Here is a 7,746-nt window from a genome sequence, read left to right on the forward strand (position 1 = left end):
AGGGTAGCTGGGGCTCCATAAACATGTCTTCATTGAAGGGACAGCGGTGGAGAGATTCACCAACTTCAAGTTCCTGGGCGTGCATATAACCATATAATAACCATATAACCATATAACAATTACAGCATGGAAACAGGCCAACTCGACCCTTCTAGTCCGTGCTGAACACATATTCTCCCCTAGTCCCATCTACCTGCGCTCAGACCATAACCTTCCATTCCCTTCCCGTCCATATAACTATCCAATTTATTTTTAAATGATAAAAACGAACCTGCCTCCACCACCTTCACTGGAAGCTCATTCCACACAGCTACCACTCTCTGAGTAAAGAAGTTCCCCCTCATGTTACCCCTAAACTTCAGTCCCTTAATTCTCATGTCATGTCCCCTTGTTTGAATCTTCCCTACTCTCAGTGGGGAAAGCTTTTCCACGTCAACCCTGTCTATCCCTCTCATCATTTTAAAAACCTCTATCAAGTCCCCCCTTAACCTTCTGCGCTCCAAAGAATAAAGCCCTAACTTGTTCAACCTTTCTCTGTAACAAACAGATGCGATGGCCGGGAACCAAACCCGGGTCAACTGCTTGGAAGGCAGCTATGCTCACCACTATACCACCATCGCAGCGCTATATGTCTGAAGATGTGTCCTGGGTCCAGCACAAATGAAGTTCATCAACATTTATTACTTCCTCAGGTGATTGAGGAGCGTGGTTATGCCGGGATATACTGGAGCGAACATCTACGGAGATCACACTGAATGGTTGCATCACGGACTGTTTTGTCAAGTAGAATGCCCAGGGGCAAAGAAGACCAGAGAGTTGTGGACACTGCCCGGTCTACCATGAGTGCTGACCTCCCCACCATCGAGGGGATCGAAAGAAGGCACTGCCTCAAAAAGGCAGCCAATATTCATCAAAGACTACACCACTCTGGTCATGTTCTCATTGTGCTACCACCATTGGGAAGAAGGTACAGGTGCCTGAAAACCATGACCACCAGATTCAAGAATAGCTTCTTCCCAATAATCATGAGGCTCAGGAACAGCACACCAATCTAAACTCACCAACCATGATCTTCTATCGACTGTGTCTTTGGTTGCTCGATGGTCTAAGGTTTTGGACTCTGCTGGTTACCTAATATTAATTCATTGTAATATTGATCATTATACACTATCTGCATATTGCATTTATGGGCCTGTATCAAATCGCTGCAGCAAATTTTATAAAAGGACTGGACAAGCTAGATGCAAGAAAAATGTTCCCAATGTTTGGCGAGTCCAGAACCAGAGGCCACAGTCTTTGAATAAAGGGGAGGCCATTTAAGACTGAGGTGAGAAAATACGTTTTCACCCAGAGAGTTGTGAATTTATGGAATTCCCTGCCACAGAGGGCAGTGGAGGCAAAATCACTGGATGGATTTAAGAGAGAGATAGATGGAGCTCTAGGGGGCTAGTGGAATCAAGGGATATGGGGAGAAGGCAGGCACGGGTTATTGATTGGGGACGATCAGCCATGATCACAATGAATGGCGGTGCTGGCTCAAAGGGCCGAATGGCCTCCTCGTACACCTATTTTCTATGTTTCTATGTTTCTAATGTACCTGGAATGGAATGGATACTTTATTGGCACATGTGACATCAGAGTGAAATTCTTAGCTTGCAAACCCAAGGTATGCAAATAGTTGCCTCATAAACGGCACGGACAAAATTCCAAAGTATCCCATGCCGGCTCCTCCTTTGTTGCCCCCACTTCCCCCTCACAGCTGGAGGTCCTCCATTGTTCATTGTTCTTCCCCCTCCCTCACGGCAGTCCCACCACGCCGGGTCCTCCATTGATTCAAGACCTCAGGTTCAACCACCTCTGGGCGTGCTGGTTGCTCTGAAGAAAACCATCACCGAGATCCACGCTTCTTTTCCTCCTCCTCCTCCACCTCCACCTCCACCTCCACCCCACAGCAGGTCAGCTCTCTTGTGGCCCACTGGTGTGAGCGAGCATCACCACCACACCCTGGCCCCTCCAATGTCCAGCAGTGGAAGGAACCTAGACTGTGGTCCTCCCCCACCAAGCTTTGGTGTTGGCTGCACGGAGCTTCAGTGCGCCCCTCAGCACGTACTCCTGCAGTCTGCAGCGGGCCAGTCGGCAACATTCCCCGACGGACATCTGGGAGATCAACAAAGCTCGGGCCGACCAAAGAGCGTCTTTCACCGAATTGATGACCTTCCAGCAGCATTCGATGTCCATCTCACAGCAGGTCAGCACATGGGTGACCCGCTCCACCGCTGGACTCAACATCTGGGCTGCTGAGTCACAGCAGACATGGCTAGCCCAGTGTTTCAATGCACTCACTGAACTTGGTTAAGGGAGTGCTGGTACGCGGTTTGTTTATTCTGCTTTATTTTATAATTTGTTTTAAATTAATTTTTAGTTACTTAAACCGTTTTGAGATCAATGCTTTTTATGAAATCATCTTTTTAAAATTAAGTCCCATCTATTTGAATTATCTGAATTGGAGTGATTTAAATACAATTGCGTAATAGTGTGGTGTCAAAGGTAATCGGGTCATTCTGAGGGTGGGATCTGCCGACTGAGACCCAGTTGCTGCTCACAGCCAACCCGTCCTCATGAGCCTCCTGGATAGCTACCACTGTAGAAGCGGAGAGTGGGGTATAGTGGAAGCGGACAGTGTTCGTGGGCTGTGAGACAAACACAACATGATCTGAACCATAGATAGACACAAAATGCAGGAGAAACTCAGCGGGTGAGACAGCATCTCTGGAGAGAAGGAATAGGTGTTCACTGAACACCGCTCAGTCCGCCTTAACCTATGTGATCTCCCGGTTGCTCAGCACTTCAACTCCCCCTCCCATTCCCAATTTGACCTTTCTGTCCTGGGCCTCCTCCATTGTCAGGGTGAGGTCCAGCACAAATTGGAGGAATAGCACCTCATATTTTGCTTGGGGAGTTTACACACAAGCAGTATGAACATTGACTTCTCTAACTTCAGATAGCCCTTGCTTTCTCTCTCAATCCCCTTCCCCTTCCCAGTTCTCCAACTAGTCTTCGATTACATTCTATCTTTGTCCCGCCCCCTCCACTGACATCAGTCTGAAGAAGGGTCTTGACCCGAAACGTTGCCCATTCCTTCTCTCCAGAGATGCTGCCTGAGTTACTACAGCATTTTGTGTCTACCTTTGATTTAAACCAGCAACTGTGATCTGATCTGAAGCATCATTGTCCTTTTATAAGAGGGTTATATCTGCCTGGCCCTGGACTCTAAATTTCTCCATCCATTCCCAGGCACCCACCACCCTCTGTAAAAGGACATCTTCATCCTCTCATTAATAAAGTCCAAGTTGCCCACCTGCATTAAAAGGGCATGAAGGAGACAAGCCTCAATGACAAGCAACTGATGACACTAGCATCCGTGGTGATGAAGTGTGTTGAGAGGTTGGCTATGGCACTTATCAACTCCTGCCTTGGATCCACGACAATTTGCCTAGCACTAGAACAGATAAAAAATTGGCTTAATGGAAGGAAGCAGAGGGTGATGGTGGAAGGTTGTTTTTTGAACTGGAGGCTGGTGACTAGTGGTGTGCTTCAGGGTTTGGTACTGGACCCATTGCTGTTTGTCACCTACATCAATGATTTGGATGGGAATGTACAAGGCATGATTGGCAAGTTTGCAGATGTCACTAAAGAGGGCGGTATTGGAGACAGCAAAGATGTTTGTCAAAAATTGCAACAGTAATTTGATCGCTTGGGCAGGTGGGCTGTTCATCTATTTGAACTATCTTTAAATCAGTGATTTAAATAAAATGGGATAATAGTGTGGTGTCAAAGGTCATCGGGTGTCAATAGTGTGGTGTCAAAGGTCACCCAGTTGCTGCCCACCGCCCATCGCCCACCCTGCCTGACAAGCCTCCTGGATAACTGCCCCTGTAGAATCGGAGAGTGGGGGATAGTGAAAGGGGGTGCGTGGACTGTGAGCCAAACACAACATGATCTGAACCATCATCGTCCTTTTGTAAGGGAGTTAAATCTGCCTGCACCTGGACTCTAAGGTTCTACCTCAATTTTTTAACAACCCTGTGATTGTAAAATGCACTTTGGCCAATAATAAGTTGCATCACTTGCAAATACAACCAGGTCCGGAAGAACGCTGACTTTAGACCTTAGAGATACAGCGCGAAAACAGGCCCTTCAGCCCACTGAGTCCGCACCAACCAGCGACCACACTGTACACTCACACTTTCCTACACACTATGAACAATTTACAATTTAACCAAAGTAAATTAACCTACAAACTTGCACGTCTTTGGAGTGTGGGAGGAAACCGGAGCATCCGGAGTAAACCCATGCTGTCACGGAAGACTGCACAACCTCCCGACAGACAGCACCCATAGTCAGGATCGAACCAGGGTCTCTGGTACTGTAAGGTAGCAGCTCTACTGCTGCATCACCAGCTGCCCCCACGCAAAGTTCATTCAATTTAAACCACTTAAGAAGTCCTGCTTGTTCCTAACATTTGACACTGGATTTACTTTTCAAAAGATACAATCTCCCCAAATCTTCCCCAAGTTTGCAATTCCTGCACACTGGTCCTTCACTGCTTACCTTCCTTCCTCAGTGGATAGAAGACTGCCTGGTGAAAGTGTTGTTCTTCCAGCTCCATGTGGAAAGCAGAGGGAGGGAGCAGCAAGGCTGAATTCGCAATATGTTCAAAGACTAAAGAAATCCTCATATGTAAGAGGTTGTTGTATTTCTCTTTATTTTCTACCTTCTTCCTTTCTGCTCCAGTCAGGAGTCGTCAGAGATGTTAATTTTCTTTTGCATAGAAACGTAGAATCATAGAAAATAGGTGCAGGAGGAGGCCATTTGCCCCTTCAAGCCTGCACCGCCATTCATTGTGATCATGGCTGATCGTCCACAATCAATAACCCGTGCCTGCCTTCTCCCCATATCCCTTGATTCCACTAGCCCCTAGAGCTCCATCTAACTCCATCTCCATCTAACTTTTAAATCCATCCAGTGAATTGGCCTCTACTGCCTTCTGTGGCAGAGAATACCACAAATTCACAACTCTCTGGGTGAAAACATTTTTCACATCTCAGTTTTAAAAGGCCTCCCCTTTATTCTTCGACTGTAGCCCCTGGTTCTGGACTCCCCCAACATTGGGAACATTTTTCCTGCAACTACCTTGTCCAGTTCTTTTATAATTTTATACGTTTCTATAAGATCCCCTCTCATCCTAATTCCAGATGTAATTGAAATCTCTTTGTTCTGCAGCTTTAAAGACACATCTATAGTGTCAGATATGACTATAAACTAGGCGGATCTATAACGGCACACATTTATCTGGTCATCAGCTGTAAAGCTGAAGATTTTCTCTTCATCCTAGGAGCTGACTGATTTTCACATTGACTATAGCATTGAGAGGCACGGTGGTGCAGCAGTAGAGTTGCTGCCTTACAGCGCTTACAGTGCCAGAGACCCGGGCTAGATCCCGACTACGGGTGCTTGTCTGTACGGAGTTCTGTACGCGGTTCTCCCCGTAACCACGTGGGTTTTCATATCTACCTCAGAACTAATGTGAATTTAAATTTAGTTTAGATATACAGCACGCAAACAGGCCTTCCATCTCACCGAGTCTGCAGCGACCAGCGATCCCAGCACATTAACACTATCCTACACACACAAGGGACAATTTTATATATTTACCAAAGCCAGTTAACCTCCAAACTTTTCCGTTTTTGGAGTGTGGATGGAAACCGATCTCGGGGAAAACCCACGCGGTCACGGGGAGAACGTACAAACTCCGTACAGACAGCGCAGTTGGGATCAAACCTGGGTCTCTGGCACTGTAAGCGCTGTAAGGCAGCAACTCTACCGCTGCGCCACCGTGCTGTGGATTGTGGGTAGAGTTGTGCCGGGTGGTTCAAGAAACCTAATTTAATTAGATCATTTTGAACGATATTTGACCCTCACAAGAAAGTTTCTGAACTAAGAGTTGAGCCCGGCAATATCTATCAAGGGTGTAGAGAATTATGAATGGTGCTGGGTCAGGAGATTGTTGTAAAGTAATATGACCATGTAGGCCCATCTCCTGCCCTCCCAGCAACTGAATTATTGTATCCTGTCCTTGAGAAGGCGGTTAGTCGTTTAAAGAGCAATCCAGGGCCCCGTGGAATGTCCACCATGTTCAGGATCTCAGGAATGTAGGTTGCAGAGATCGGGTTAAGATTTAAGGGCTTGTCCCACTTACGTGTCCTTGGCACGCAAATTACGCGACCTCGTGGTCGCGTTGAGGCACACGGGCATCGTATGGCTGCATGGGGCCGGTCCCACTGAGAAACGCGACATCGTTCAATCCCAACATCGCGCGGGGCTCCGAAATTTTTGTAGCGGACAAAATCTTTGCGCGTCAACGGCCTGTCGCGGAACTGATGGCTAAAGTGGGACAGGCCCAAGACCCTGGTGTGACGCAACGTCTCACCTTCAACAGCAGCAGAAGCAGGCAAACGATCGCTGAGCTCAGCCTGGGGCTCACGGCCGTTGCAGTCCGGATCCGCCCCCACTGCTACTCCCAGACCAGGGCCAAGAAAATTGAAGATCGACACAAAATGCTGGAGTAACTCAGCGGGGCCGGCAGCATCTCTGGAGCAATGGATGAGGTTTCAGTGACTAACTGAGTGAGTGAGTGAGTGAGTGAGTGAGTGAGGTGAGTGAGTGAGTGAGTGAGTGAGTGAGTGAGTGAGTGAGTGAGTGAGTGAGTGAGTGAGTGAGTGAGTGAGAGACTGACTGAGTGGGTGAGTGAGTGTGTGTGTGTGCACATGCCCAGAGCTGCGGGAGAGTCAGCCGCCACCTCGGTAAAAATACATGATTTGAATTTCTTCCATTTGTTTTACTTAAATTCATTAAACTTATAAAACTGACATTTCTTTATTTTTTCCTACGGCCCGCAAAAATGTGCCAAATATATAATGTGACCCTCATGCTGAAATGTTTGGAGGCCCCTGTTTTACACAAATCCTCAAATAAGACCCTGTTAGTTTCCCCACATTCTCTGCATGACCTTCCTGGACCTGTGCTATGCCCAGTCTAACCTCCTCCTTTCCTTTGTGCAGTGGCAGAGCACAGAGGCAGTGTCTCCAGGTGCAAGGCCCCGGAAGTCACTGTTTTTGCAATCAAAATCTTATTGATAGCTTATTTGGGGCTAAGACGACACAGGTAGAGTGGCCGTGGATGACTGCCCAGTGAGGCTGGATAATGTCCCAGAGCAAGCAGGCCAGAAAGCAAATAGAGCTAGAATGGTCTCATCAGGCAGGGGTTAATTCATATATTCACAAGTGATAGCAGCAGTTAGGCCATTCGGCCCATGAAGTTTACTCCGCCATTCAATCATGGCTGATCTAATATACAGAAAGTTGCTGGAAAGACAGCATTAATATCTCCATATCTTAACGTGATTCACATCAGAAACAAAATCAATAAACTAACTGCACAAATAGACCAAGCCAAGTGGCCATTACTGAGAATGTCAATTCTGGGAACTCAATATTCGGTGGCATCTGAAGAGGACAAGTGGAAGAGGTAGTGGGGCAGCTATGCTAATAGGAAATAAAGTAAAAGTATTTGTACAATTCAATTAGGCTAAGATGGGGTAAAGTACATTGGGGTGAAGGTACAAACCAACAGGGGATTCAATTCAATTCAATTCAATTCAATTCAACTTTAATGTCATCGCACAAA

At 46.9% G+C, this 7,746-nt stretch overlaps 1 non-coding gene across 1 annotated transcript; it reads right to left on the minus strand.

The window, feature by feature from the left end:
• Positions 1-548: 548 nt before the first annotated feature.
• On the minus strand, positions 549-620 carry trnag-ucc (transfer RNA glycine (anticodon UCC)). Its single transcript has one exon. It is a non-coding gene; the product is annotated as a tRNA-Gly (tRNA).
• Between the last annotated feature and the right edge of the window lie 7,126 nt (positions 621-7,746).

This window comes from Leucoraja erinacea, chromosome 4 (assembly GCF_028641065.1).
Source record: "Leucoraja erinacea ecotype New England chromosome 4, Leri_hhj_1, whole genome shotgun sequence".
NCBI lineage: Eukaryota > Metazoa > Chordata > Chondrichthyes > Rajiformes > Rajidae > Leucoraja > Leucoraja erinaceus.